Below are 14,244 nucleotides of genomic sequence, written 5' to 3' on the forward strand. Positions count from 1 at the left end.
ACTTTTCTGGGGACAACCCAAAATTTAGGATTTTCTTTTACTTTTGATAATGGTAAACTAGACAAATAGAGAGGGTGAGTCTCCCTAACGGGGGCACAAACAGAAATAAAAACCTGACAAGAGTTCTAATCCATCTCCGCTCTATCCAAAACTAAAAAGTAGTTATACCTTAAGTATGACTTGGCCTAAAAAGCCCCTAGGGTAGCAGTGCTGGATGGAACCTGGTGCTGCCTACAGGAACCAGTGTCTGTTTTCAAATCAATCACTGTGCTACCCCCTTGGGCCTTAGAAACTGGCCATACACAAGGCCTCAAGTTCTCTCCAAGCTGAGATTAAAGCCCAACTGAACTTTAAACTAAATCAGCCAGCTCCATTCTAGGTGTATCAAAATGAATGGTTTCCAAAGTCTAATGCCGTGTATACACGGGTGGACTTTTTGACCGGACTGGTCCGACGGAACGAATCCGTCGGACAATCTGACTGTGTGTGGGCTTCATCGGACCTTCAGCGGACTTTTCCTCTCGAAAATCAGACAGACTTTAGATTTGGAACATGTTTCAAATCTTTCTGCAGGACCCAGTTCCTATCGAGAAATCCACTAGTCTGTATGCTAGTCCGAGGGACGAAAACCGACGCTAGGGCAGCTATTGGCTACTGGCTATGAACTTCCTTATTTTAGTCCAGTGGTACGTCATTACGTACGAATCAGTCAGACTTTGGTGTGATCGCGTGTAGGCAAGTCCGTTCATTAGAAAGCCTGCCGTAACTCCGTCGGAAAGACCGTCGGACCTTTGATGCCGAAAAGTCTACCTGTGTTTACACGGCATTACAGTTTGTTCTCTTCAGAAAGCAGCCACAGCCTGCGTAGAAAAGCCTGTCCCTTTCCAATACTCTTGCTCTCTGTGTGGAAGCAGTAGTCTCCATTCAGAGGTCCGATACACCCTCTACTGTAGCCTCTTGACTAGGGTTCCTGGGGGTCGCTTATACAAATAGCAAATTAATCTCCACCCTATACAATGATCGCCAATGTAAGGATGGTAAGTCTACACTGACCACTAATATTAAAGGACTTCACAATTTTTACCACCTGTGTCATTACTAATTTTATTTTAAGATTATTAATAAAAATGTTTGTGTTGCATAGAGCAGGTGGGTGTAAAAACAATTAGCTCTGGTTATCAAATATGATAGATATGCTGCATTCTGTAATGTAAAACTCTTTACAACTTATGGATCATGCCTATATACTCTTTGCTATGGGTCTACTCATTTTTGTCAGGGGTTCCCAAGACCTGAAAATGTAATTTAAGGATTTCTTTAGGGGGAAAAAAAGTTTAAGAAAGGAGGCTGATCTGCTGGGTCAGACCTGGAGGTCTACAATCAGCAAAGCTCATGCTCCCTGCTGATTGCATAGCTGCAGCTTTGACTCGGAAAGGGGGGCAAGTCGGGGTTTTGCCATAATGTGCAAGTATAAGCAGCATATTTGTACATTATAAGACTTACCTGCCAGTACCCCCTCCAGCTACGAAGGCGCGGCTCAGAGTACAAACAGAATAAACATTGCTCGCAGCTAAGGCGGACCCTTCTCCTCTGCAATAGAAGACTACTTGTCAGCAATGGTTTTTTTCCACTGTAATACTACAGCATGCAACAATATAGACAAGTGAACTCTTCCAATCTTGTGGTAACAGTTTGGTGAAAGCCCATTTCTGTTCCAGTATGACTACCCCTGTGTATAAAGCTGGCTCCAAAAAGACATGTGTTTGGTGTGGAGGACCACAAGTGGCCTCCAGAGCCATGACTGCAACCCTACCGAACATCTTTGAAATGAATTGGATCAACGATGGTGAGCCAGGTCTTCACATTCAACATCAGTACTGGACCTCATAAATTGGCACAAATTCCTACAGATACCTTTTAGACTATTAAACTCTTCCAAACCTTGTGGTAACAGTTTGGTGAAGGCCCAATTCTATTCTGTACAAAGCCAGCTCCATAGTTTGAGAAGTTTGGTGTGGAGAACCTAAAGTGCCCTGTTCTCAACCCTACTGAACACCTTTGGTATGAATTGACACAGTTTGCCGAGTTTGGTTTGGAGGACCACAAGTGGCCTCAAGAGCCATGAGTTTGGTATGGAGGACCTCAAGTGGCCTCAAGAGCTCTGACACCATCTCTACTGAACAAATTTGGGACAGATTGGATTGTGAGCCAGGTCTTCTCATCCAACATCAGTACCCGACCTTCCCAATGTGCACAAATTCCCACAGATACACTCCAAAAGATATTTTAGACTACTGTGCTCTTCCACCCTTGTGGTAACAGTTTGGTGAAGGCCCTTTTTTTCCAGCATGACTGTACCCCTGTGTATAGTTTGGGAAGTTTTATGTGGAACACCTCAACCCTACTGGACACCTTTGGGACAAGTTGAATTGTGAGCCAGGTCTTCTCATTCAACATCAGTACCCGAACTCACAAATCGGCACAAATTTCCACAGACACACCCCAATATCTCGTATAAAGCCTTCCCTGAAAAGTGGAGGCTGTTATAGCCACAAAGGATGGGGGGCTCCATATTGAAGGTCATGGTTATGGAATGAGATGCCCAACCAGCTCATGTAGTTGTGATGGTTGGTAGTCCACAGACTTCTGGGCATATAGTATAACAAAAGTAATAATAATGGTGCTGGTATGCAAGATTATATTATAGAAGAGGGGGGTTATCAGGAACATGGCACAACAGGTCTGTAACTAGGGCTATGAATATGGCACCATGACGGTACTAAAAGTCCCCAGGGAGTTTGGGAGGTCATGGGGCCACATCCTGAAGAGTGAGGCGTCAGCAGCTGTATTCGGAGATTGAATGGAGGTAACGGAACACTTTGCATCGGTCAGTGAGGTACAATGTACAACTGACTCATCCGGTGAATCGCAGCAGAGCGGGGGAGAGCTGATATGTGTGGGAGGGACGAGTGGGTGGCACCACTTGTATCTGACTCACTGTCACTATACAGAGAGATGGCACCGGTCTCCGGAGCACGTGGATGACACTCCACATGTATCCGGATTCTGTGCCGGTACTCCTCCAGTATATAGTATAATATTTGTACTTTGGCAAGTACTGCTACATCTTATTGTGGGAATGGATCAGGGACGCACAAGTAACGTTGCCGCTCAGTTCTCCAATCCCACAAGTCAGAGAAAAATTACCTAAATCGGGTCTTCAGCCTTTCCTTCAGTCTGGCACAGTTGCATCGGCTCTTCACCAGGATTGAAAGGGCTTACACTGATTTCACTGCACACTGTGAGCTTCTCACAATGTGTATTAGAAGGTGAAGCAACTCAGATAGAGCCCCCCTCATTTCCTGGCTGGAGGACATCCAGCATCATCTAGTGCAGAGGTCTTCAAACTTTCTAAACAAAAGGGACAGTTTACGGTCTTTCAGACTTTAGGGGGCCGGACAGTGACCAGTGGGAATAGAAAATGTCCCATAATTGGTTTTAGTGGAAGGAATATTACCCTATTGTTGGTATCGGTGGTAATAACAGTGCCCCATTGTTGATAACAGTGGGGAAAATAGCACCCCATCATTGGTGCCAACGGGAGGAGCCGCGCCCCATCATTGGTGCCAACGGGAGGAACAGCGCCCCATCATTGGTGCCAACGGGAGGAACAGCGCCCCACCATCGGTGCCAACGGGAGGAACAGCGCCCCATCATCGGTGCCAACGGGAGGAACAGTGCCCCATCATTGGTGCCAACGGGAGGAACAACGCTCCTTCATTGGTGCCAACGGGAGGAACAACGCTCCATCATTGGTGCCAACGGGAGGAACAACGCTCCATCATTGTGCCAACGGGAGGAACAACGCCCCATCATTGGTGCCAACGGGAGGAACAGCGCTCCATCATTGGTGCCAGTGGGAGGAACAGCGCTCCATCATTGGTGCCAGTGGGAGGAATAGCGCCCCATCATTGGTATCAGTGGGAGGAATAGCGTCCCATCATTGGTATCAGTGGGAGGAATAGCGTCCCATCATTGGTATCAGTGGGAGGAATAGCGTCCCATCATTGGTATCAGTGGGAGGAATAGCGTCCCATCATTGGTATCAGTGGGAGGAATAGCGTCCCATCATTGGTATCAGTGGGAGGAATAGTGTCCCATCATTGATATCAGTGGGAGGAATAGTGTCCCATCATTGATATCAGTGGGAGGAATAGTGTCCCATCAATGGCATCAGTGGGAGGTATAGCACTCGATCATTGGTATCAGTGGGAGGTATAGCACCCCATCATTGATGGCAATTGCTGATGGAATAGTGCCACAAGGGCCAGATAGAGGCAACCAAAAGGCCACATCTAGCCCCAGGGCCGCAGTTTGGAGACCACTGATCTAGCACTTTCCTCCCCAGTCTGACTGACTTGGGCCCACTACTTTCATTCATTGGATTTCAGGTCTTTCAATCATGGAGGCTCAGCATCACATGTGGTCGTTACCTATGTAAACGCAGCCTGCCTAGGAACACCCACTTCTCCAGACTGACGCCCACCCATCAAGACTTTTTATATTTGCATATCTCCTCCCAAGTGCCAGCCCACTGCTTGCATCAGGGCTGAGGGCTCCTGAAAGGAGTACTGAGGAGGCCTTGTGCTGGAATGTGTTCAGGAAGCCCTGTACAGCACCCTGCTGGCCCCTCCCACCAGCTAAGATCTGCCTGCATTGCATAGAGAAGCACAGAGACCCAGTGATGACAATCACTGGGACTAAAATAAGGGATGCTTTTACCTGGAAGTATAAAAAAAAAAACAAAAAAAAAACACATAATGCTAACAACCAATACATTGTGCTAGAGCAGTGTGTCCACATTTCGCACTGTAGTAAGATATGTACCTTCACTCCTTGGGGCCCAACAATAGTACAATGCTTGGAATGTACAATTGTGTGTCCCTGGAAATACCAGAGCCGGCCCCATGGTAGGGTGCAGCCGCGTCTGTAAAGTAGCAGCTGCCTTGTACAGCACAAAACTACACAGGAATTCCTTCTCTAGCCTTGGCCCCTGGCTGTCAGCTGATCTAGCAGGGCCTGTACAGAACTGTATAGGACAGACAGGACTGTACATGAATCCCTGACACCGTGGAGCAGATTCAGCATTAAATGTGGGCGTTGTCATGCTGTATCAATAAAACAAGAGCATTATTAGCTCTGCTTTATATAACACCACTGTATGCCATAGCGCAGTACAGTAGAGTATGCAGTAAGCATACTTAGATCAGTGTATGGATGCTGCTGGTCCGGAGTTTACAATCTAATAAATCAGAATAGTCCTTATCAAATTCTATCCAATACCTAATACAGACTGACATAGCACCACCGTATGCCATAGCGTAGTTCTGTAGGATATACAGTAATTGTACACAGATGGGTGTGAGGGCGCTGCCAGCCCTAGCCCACAATCCAGTCTGATAAATTCTTATACTCCTTTTATCTCATGCAGTCCAATACTTATTACAGCCTGATATAGCACCACCATACTCCATAGCGCAGTACAGTAGGGTATACTGTAGGCACACATAGATGGGTGTAACTAACCCCCCCCCCGGCTTGCACACCAGTCAATGCATTTAGCACTCCTTATCTAATACGGATATCCTTATCTCTTATCTAATACAGTCCAATATCTATAACAGCCTAATATATCACCACCATATTCTATAGTGCAGTACAGTAGGGGTATACTGTAGGCGCACATTGATGAGTGTAGGGGTGCTGCCAGCCCCAGCTTACACACTAGTCTAATAAATTCCAATAATCCTTATCTAATGCAATGCAATGTCTGTTACAGACTGACATAGCACCACCATATTCCATAGAGCAGTACCCTAGGGCTAACACTAAGCGCACATACAGTAGATGGGTATAAGGGTGATGCCAGTCCCAGTTCACAATCTAATCTAATTTATTCTAATACTCTTTTTATCTAATGTAGTGCCATACCTATTACAGCCTGACATAGCACCACCATATTCCATAGAGTAGTACTGTAGGGTATACACCAAGCCTACATAGCACCACCATATTCCATAGAGCAGTACAGTAGGGTATACTGTAGGTGCACTAAGATGGGTGTAAGGGAGTTGCTAGCCCCCGGCTTACATACCAGTCAATGCGTTCTAGCACTCCTTATCTAATACAGCCCCATACCTCTTACAGCCTGGCATAGCACCACCGTTATCCATAGCGTAGTACAGTAGGGGTATACTGTAGGTGCACATAGATGGGTGTAAGGGAGTTGCTAGCCCCCGGCTTACATGCCAGTCAATGCATTTAGAACTCCTTATCTCTTATCTCCTTATCTAATACAGTCCAAACTCTATAAACAGCCTAATATAGCACCACCTTACTCCATAGCGCCGTACAGTAGGGTATACTGTATGCACACATAGATGGGTGCAGCTGTCCCCGGTTTACACACCAGTCAATGCATTTATCACTCCTTATCTAATACAGATATCCTTATCTCTAATCTATCGTTATCTCCTTATCGAATACAGTCCAAAATCTATAATAGCCTGACATAGCACCACCTTACTCCATAGTGCAGTACAGTAGGGGTATAAAGCAGGCACGCATTGATGGGTGTAAGGGAGTTGCTGTCTCCAGCTTACACACCAGTCAATGCATTCTAGCACTCCTGATCTAATACAGTCTAGTACCTCTTACAGCCTGATATAGCACCACCATTATCCATAGCGTAGTACAGTATGGGATTAATGTAGGCACACATTGATGGGTGTAAGGGAGTTGCTGGCTTCAGCTTGCACACCAGCCAATGCATTCTAGCACCCCTGATCTAATACAGATAACCTTATCTCTCATCTATCCTTATCTAATACAGTCATACCTCTTACAGCCTGACATGGCACCACCGTTATCCATAGTGCAGTACAGTAGGGGTATACTGTAGGCACACAGATGGGTGGAAGGAAGTTGCTGTCTCCGGTTTACACAGCAATGCATTTAGAACTCCTTATCCAATACAGATATCCTTCTCTCTTATCGAATACCTCTTACAGCCTGATTATAGCACAACCACAGTCCATAGCGTAGTACAGTAAGGGGTATACTGTAGGTGCACATAGATGGGTGTAAGGGAGTTGCTGTCCCCCATCTTGCGCACAAGTCAATGCATTTAGAACTTCTTATCTAATACAGATATCTTTTTCGCTTATCTATCCTCATCTCCTTATCCAATACCCATCGCATCCTGTTATAGCACCACCTTAGTCCATAGCGCAGTACAGTAGGGGTCTACTGAAAGTGTACACAGATCACTTTTAGGGTGCTGCCAGCCTCAGCCTGCAATCACCTGTATTGTATTCTATCGCTCCTTCTCCAAACGCAACCTATCCCTGATCACAGCGTGCCGGTTAATCCGCGCCCCCGCCGCTCAGGACCGTGCGCGCGTCCGGCACTCCTGCCCCGCCGTACGCTCTCGGCAAACCGGATCGGGGGTGGGGGCGTCACCACGAAATCACGGAGCGTGGAACTTTTTTTTACGAGCGCGCTGCAAAAGACCTTCCACTAAATCTGCCAACGAATAAGACGAGCCGGTTAACTCAGAAGAAGAGGTGACACACCCCCCCACCCCCTCCTCAGTGTTATAATAATTAATCGATAGACATCGCAGCTGGGTTGTACGCCGGCGTGCGGATCAGGGGGGGCGGTGGCAGGCTCCGGCGTGCCTCGTACACCCTTGTACGGGAAGGAGAAGGCGGCTTACCTTTGTGGTGGCGTCTCATGTCGTGTGACAGTCCCCGGGTAGAGCGTGTGTGGCTTTGCTCCTCCAGCTTTATGTGACGGCTCTGCAGAGAAGATGATGCAGGGTGTGAGGGGGGCGTGTGATAGGCAGACACATACATACACACACTGCCCCCTCACTGCTATACATATTCATACCACAAGCTGCTCCTTCCGTTAACCCATCACTGCCCGCAGCCCCGCAGCCCCGCAGCCCCGCTACACCTACCCCCCCCCCTTCCCGCAGAGCATTACATGCAGGACAACACCGCTGCACCTTTTGTCTTAAAGCATCTACCGCCCCCCCTCTGCAGAGCATCGCAGCCCGTGCTCAGAAAAGCCTCTTCACCTGATAACCCGACCAGACCGCCGCCATGCCATTACCTTTTATCAGACGCTTGTCCGACCACAAAAGCAGCGACCGCCTTCTAGTTAAAAGCTTATGAACTAATCCAACACCTCCTGCAATGTCTGTAGCTCTTGCTTTCACCCCACCCCTCCTTCCTCCGCAGAATGTCTATCCTCCCACCCCACCCCCCCTCCCCCTGCAGAGCGTTACATCTGCCGGGCGGCGCTCTTCCGGCCGACGTCACGGGCCTCCGCGCCGCACGAGGGGTTAAGGTGTTAACGTCGATGACATCACTCGAGAGACGCCGCTCGCTCCAATCGCCGGAGGCTGACGTCAGATTATTTGCGTTTCCACGGCAACTAAGCCCCCTCCGACGGGTCCTTTTAGCCCAGCTGAAAATGGAAATCAGCGTGAAGCAGTGGTGGTGGGGGGGTGTAATCAGATAATGAGGCGCGTTGTAGCATCGTCTGTAATGGAATGGCGGGGAGGACGCCCCTCTGACAATTTTTTTTTAGAGGGATCCTCATTCAGAATAAAGTAGAATTATGTCATTTTTTTTGGAAGTGAATGAATGGGGAAGGTGGAGGGTTTGAGATGGAGGTCCTCGGTGCTGCAGCGGCGAATCAGATTGAAGCGGCACCTTTTGGCGATTAGCGATGTGGAAGTGCGGCCGGTTGACCAGTCAGGGCGCTGAGGCGTATAACAGACGCCATATTGTGCGGCATTGTAAAACAAAAAGGGTCTCTAGATAAAAGTTTATGAACCAATCACATTGCTGAGACATAAGAGAAGCCATTTTGTTCCTGGACAGATAAACAAAATGGCTTCCGGGTAAAATAACACAAAGCCAGTCTAGGAGGGTTGCTACCCGGCCAATAAAAATGGGACTTCTTGCCAAGGTTGTTGACAAGAAAGGCATCAGAAAAGGTGACAACTGTAGTCACCAATGATTCATCAACTAAATGGCTTCCTACTGGTGTAGTAGGAAGGACATCCCCAAAGACATCAATATTGAAGCATAAAAGAAGCCAATTTGGATTTCCAGTAAAAATGTTTCCAATCTGTCCACCCACAGGCCACCATGGTAAAACCATGGCTAGTCCATTAATTAATGAGGGACAGGAGACATTACTTAAGTGTGTAGATCCTTCCACGCACAGGAGGCCACCGTGGTGAAGCCAAGGCCAGCTCATTGGATTCATGAGGGACAGGAGACATTACTGAGGTGTGTAGATCTTTCCACCCACAGGAGGCCACCATGGTGAAGCCATGGCCAGCCCATTGATTCATGAGGGACAGGAGACATTACTGAGGTATGTAGATCTTTCCACCCAAAGGAGGCCACCATGGTAAAGACATGGCTAGCCCATCGATTCACGAGGGATCGGGGACACCACTGAGGCATCTAAATATGTCCACACATAACAGGCAACCATAGAGAAGCTATGGTCAGCCCGTTTATTTTTGAAGAACAGAGGACTCCACTGAGGTCTGTAGATCTGTCCACATGCAAGGGGCCACCACAGTGAAGCCATGGCCAGCCCATTGATTAATGAGGGACAGGGGACATCATGTAGGCATGTAGATCTGTCCACAAGCAGGGGGCCACCATAGTGAAGCCATTGTCAGCCCAGCAATTCGTGAGGGAAAGGGGACATCAATGTGGTGTGTAGATCTGTCCACATGCAGGTAGCAACCATGGTAAAGCTATGGTCAGTTCATCGATTCATGAGGGACAGGGGACATCACTGAGGTATAAAAATCTGTCCACAAGCAGAAAGCAACCATGGTGAAGCTATGACCAGCCCATTGATTCATGGTGGACAGGGAACATCACTGAGGTGTGTAGGTCTGTCCACTCACAAAAGGCCACCATGGTGAAGCCATGGCCAGCCTATCAATTTTTGAGGGACAGAGGACATCACTGAGGCATGTAAATCTGTCTACACATAGGAGGCAACCATAGTAAAATTATGGTCAGCCCATTGAATCTTGAAGAACAGGGGACCCCACTGAGGCCTGTGGATCTGACTACAAGCAGGGGGCCACCACAGTGAAGCCATGGTCAGCCCTTAAATTCATGAGGGACAGGGGACATTACTTAACCATGTAGATCTGTCCACACCCAGGAGGCAATTGTAGCGAAGCCATGGTTAGCCCATCAATTTAAGAGCAACAAGGGACATCACTGAGTTGTGCAGAGCTCTTCACATGCAGAAAGCCATCGTAGTGAAGCCATGATTTACCCACTGATTCGTGAAGAACAAGGGACACCACTGAGGTCTGTGGATCTGACTGCATGCAGGGGCCACCACAATGAACTCACGGTCAATTCATAAGGGACTGGAGACATCACTAAGCCATATAGATCTGCCAATGCTTAGTCTGGGCGGTGGTTTTAATTCAAGAACTGTGGTTAGAAGTTCACTCATGGCAGCCGGACAAATCCCTGAGGGAAATTCTAACCAGTTCATATTCTGATCACTCAAAAATACTAAGCCCTGATGAAGGGGGGATTTGTGCATAACCCCCGAAACACGTTGGGTGTCACTTCTTGATAAGACCCTTTAGTTATAACAAATAAATATTTATATCTGAACCGATCCTTACACTCCATACAAGCAATAAGGACCTGACAGAGGTTCTGTCCCTTCGCTGCTCTATCCAAAGCTTAGCTGGGAAAAAAAAAACAGGAAAGTTATGTTGTCCTAAACATGGAGGCTGCACTTTGGAGAATGCCAGTTGCCTGGCTGTCATGCTTAGTAAGCACTTTGGCCATACACTGACTGGTTTCTGAATTCTACAGAGACCCCCCCCCCCCCCCCCCAACACACACACACAATGGTATAGAAGAGGTAGATCTGAAACAATCCGATGGTCTGTATGAGATAAAGCACTTGTGCTCAAAGCTTGGTATCAAATTAAGTCTCCACTTACCTACAAGTGTCGGCTCTACACTCATGCCCGAAATGCGGAAATCCGGTTTAAAGTGGAACTCCAGCCAAAAGTTTTCTTTTGGTCTTGGATAGAGTGCTATCTGTGTCACTTCCTGTCAAGTATCAACAAGACAGAAAATGGAGGACAGCTGTCACCAGGTGTAACAGTCATAGGTGTACATAGCAGGCACCTACACCCACTGTTCTAGATGGTTACCTGCCCAGGTGTACTGATCATAGGTATAAATACCAGGCACCTGTACCCACTGTTCTAGATGGTTACCCGCCCAGGTGTACTGATCATAGGTATAAATACCAGGCACCTGTACCCACTGTTCTAGATGGTCACCCGCCCAGGTGTACTGATCATAGGTATAAATACAAGGCACCTACACCCACTGTTCTAGATGGTTACCTGCCCAGGTGTACTGATCATAGGTATAAATACCAGGCACCTGTACCCACTGTTCTAGATGGTTACCTGCCCAGGTGTACTGATCATAGGTATAAATACAAGGCACCTACACCCACTGTTCTAGATGGTTACCTGCCCAGGTGTACTGATCATAGGTATAAATACCAGGCACCTGTACCCACTGTTCTAGATGGTTACCTGCCCAGGTGTACTGATCATAGGTATAAATACCAGGCACCTGTACCCACTGTTATAGATGGTTACCTGCCCAGGTGTACTGATCATAGGTATAAATACCAGGCACCTGTACCCACTGTTATAGATGGTTACCTGCCCAGGTGTACTGATCATAGGTATAAATACCAGGCACCTGTACCCACTGTTCTAGATGGTTACCTGCCCAGGTGTACTGATCATAGGTATAAATACCAGGCACCTGTACCCACTGTTCTAGATGGTTACCCGCCCAGGTGTACTGATCATAGGTATAAATACAAGGCACCTGTACCCGCTGTTCTAGATGGTTCCCCGCCCAGGTGTACTGATCATAGGTATAAATACCAGGCACCTGTACCCACTGTTCTAGATGGTTCCCCGCCCAGGTGTACTGATCATAGGTATAAATACCAGGCACCTGTACCCACTGTTCTAGATGGTTACCCGCCCAGGTGTACTGATCATAGGTATAAATACCAGGCACCTGTACCCACTGTTCTAGATGGTTACCCGCCCAGGTGTACTGATCATAGGTATAAATACCAGGCACCTGTACCCACTGTTCTAGATGGTTACCCGCCCAGGTGTACTGATCATAGGTATAAATACCAGGCACCTGTACCCACTGTTCTAGATGGTTACCCGCCCAGGTGTACTGATCATAGGTATAAATACCAGGCACCTGTACCCACTGTTCTAGATGGTTACCCGCCCAGGTGTACTGATCATAGGTATAAATACCAGGCACCTGTACCCACTGTTCTAGATGGTTACCCGCCCAGGTGTACTGATCATAGGTATAAATACCAGGCACCTATACCCACTGTTCTAGATGGTTACCTGCCCAGGTGTGTACATACCAGGTATATACACGCTGTTCTACATAGGTTGCCTGGCCAGGTGTACTAATTACAGGTGTACAGACCAGGCACCTACACCCCCTGTTCTAGATAGGTCACCTGCCCAGGTGTAATGGTCACAGGTGTACATAGAAGTTACCCAAGTAAACCCACTGTTCTAGTTAGGTTATTTGCCCAAGTGTACCGATAACAGGTATACACACCAGGTACCTATACCCACTATTCTAGATAGGTCACCTCCACAAGAGTACTGATCACAGGTGTACATACCAGGTATCTATATCCCCCGTTTTAGATGGGTTACCTGCCCGGGTGTAATGGTCACAGGTGTACATAGCAGTTACCCAAGTAAACCCACTGTTCTAGAGAGGTTATCTGCCCATGTGTACTGATGACAGGTGTACACACCAGGTACCTATACCCACTATTCTCGCTAGGTCACCTCCTCAGGTGTACTGACCACAGGTATAGACCACAGTTACCTGTACCCACTTTTCCAGATAAGTTACCTGCCCAGGTGTAATGATCACAGGTATGCATACTAGACACCTATACCCGCTGCTCTACATAGGTTAACTGGGCAGATGTACATACCAGGCACCTATACCCCCTGTTCTAGATAAGTCACCTGCCCAGGTGTAATCGTCACAGGTGCACAGATCAGTTACCCCTGTATACCCACTGATCTACATAGGTTACCTGCCCAGGTGTACACAGCAGATACATATACCCATTATTCTAGATAGGTCACCTCCCCAGGTGTACTGATCATAAGTGTACATACCAGGCACCTATACCCCTGATTTACATAGGTCACCTGCCCAGGTGTACCAGTCACAGGTGTACATATCAGACACCTACACCCCTGTCCTCCCCAGGTGTACTGATAAATGGTATACATACCAGACACCTACCCCCTGTCCTCCCCAGGTGTTCTGATCCCAGGTGTACATCCCAGCATTCCAGAGGTGTCACCTGTCCAGGTGTTCTGATCCCAGGTATACCGTTGCCCTGCAGAGCCCCATCCGCCTCTGTACCCCATACACGCCCCTCTCCCTGTATTACCCCTCAGCAGGTGCACAGCGAGTGTCAGCGGTATGACACGCCCCTCCTCTCTGTTACCTGCTGGGAGGGCGTCGGCCCCGCACACAAATGGTTAACCGCACGTGTCCGCTGCTCGGCCAATCATTGGCGGAGAGGCTGGACACCCCCCCCCCTCTGATCACCGCCCGCACTGACGGCGTGATTACGTTGTCTTACCGGTTGCCAGGGCAACGAGGTGTCAGTGTGTGCGAGGGAGAGACTTTCTCCTAGACAAATATAATCCACAGATCCCTCCAGTGTGTGTGCCCCCCATCCACTACACTACACTGTTCTCTGTGGGCTCTCCATATCATTGAGGTGGCAGTATGTGTGATTTGTGATTAAAGCTCATCATACAATCTGATTGTACAATCTCTATACAATCTCCTTTAGATTGACCAAAACGATGCAATCTGTAGACAGTCCTATACACTCTGTGCAATTCATGTCAACTCCGGCAGACAGCAATGTGTTCCTGTGTGGAAAGGCCGCGGTATGGGGGTCTACACCTGCTGAATCGCAGCAAATATCCCCCTTCAGTACCACCGTCTGATGCAATCTATTGAAGTGAATGGGGCCGTGCCAAAACCA

General features: G+C 47.9%; 1 long non-coding RNA gene across 1 annotated transcript; it reads right to left on the reverse strand.

Moving 5' to 3' along the window:
• Positions 1–1,501: 1,501 nt before the first annotated feature.
• LOC141148464 (uncharacterized) lies at positions 1,502–8,338 on the reverse strand. The gene is made up of 3 exons (XR_012245223.1): positions 8,179–8,338; positions 7,778–7,859; positions 1,502–1,590 (listed from the first exon to the last, which is right to left on the reverse strand). It is a non-coding gene; the product is annotated as an uncharacterized lncRNA (long non-coding RNA).
• Positions 8,339–14,244: the final 5,906 nt, after the last annotated feature.

The sequence above is a fragment of the Aquarana catesbeiana genome, linkage group LG06 (assembly GCF_042186555.1).
Source record: "Aquarana catesbeiana isolate 2022-GZ linkage group LG06, ASM4218655v1, whole genome shotgun sequence".
In the NCBI taxonomy this organism is placed as follows: Eukaryota; Metazoa; Chordata; class Amphibia; order Anura; family Ranidae; genus Aquarana; species Aquarana catesbeiana.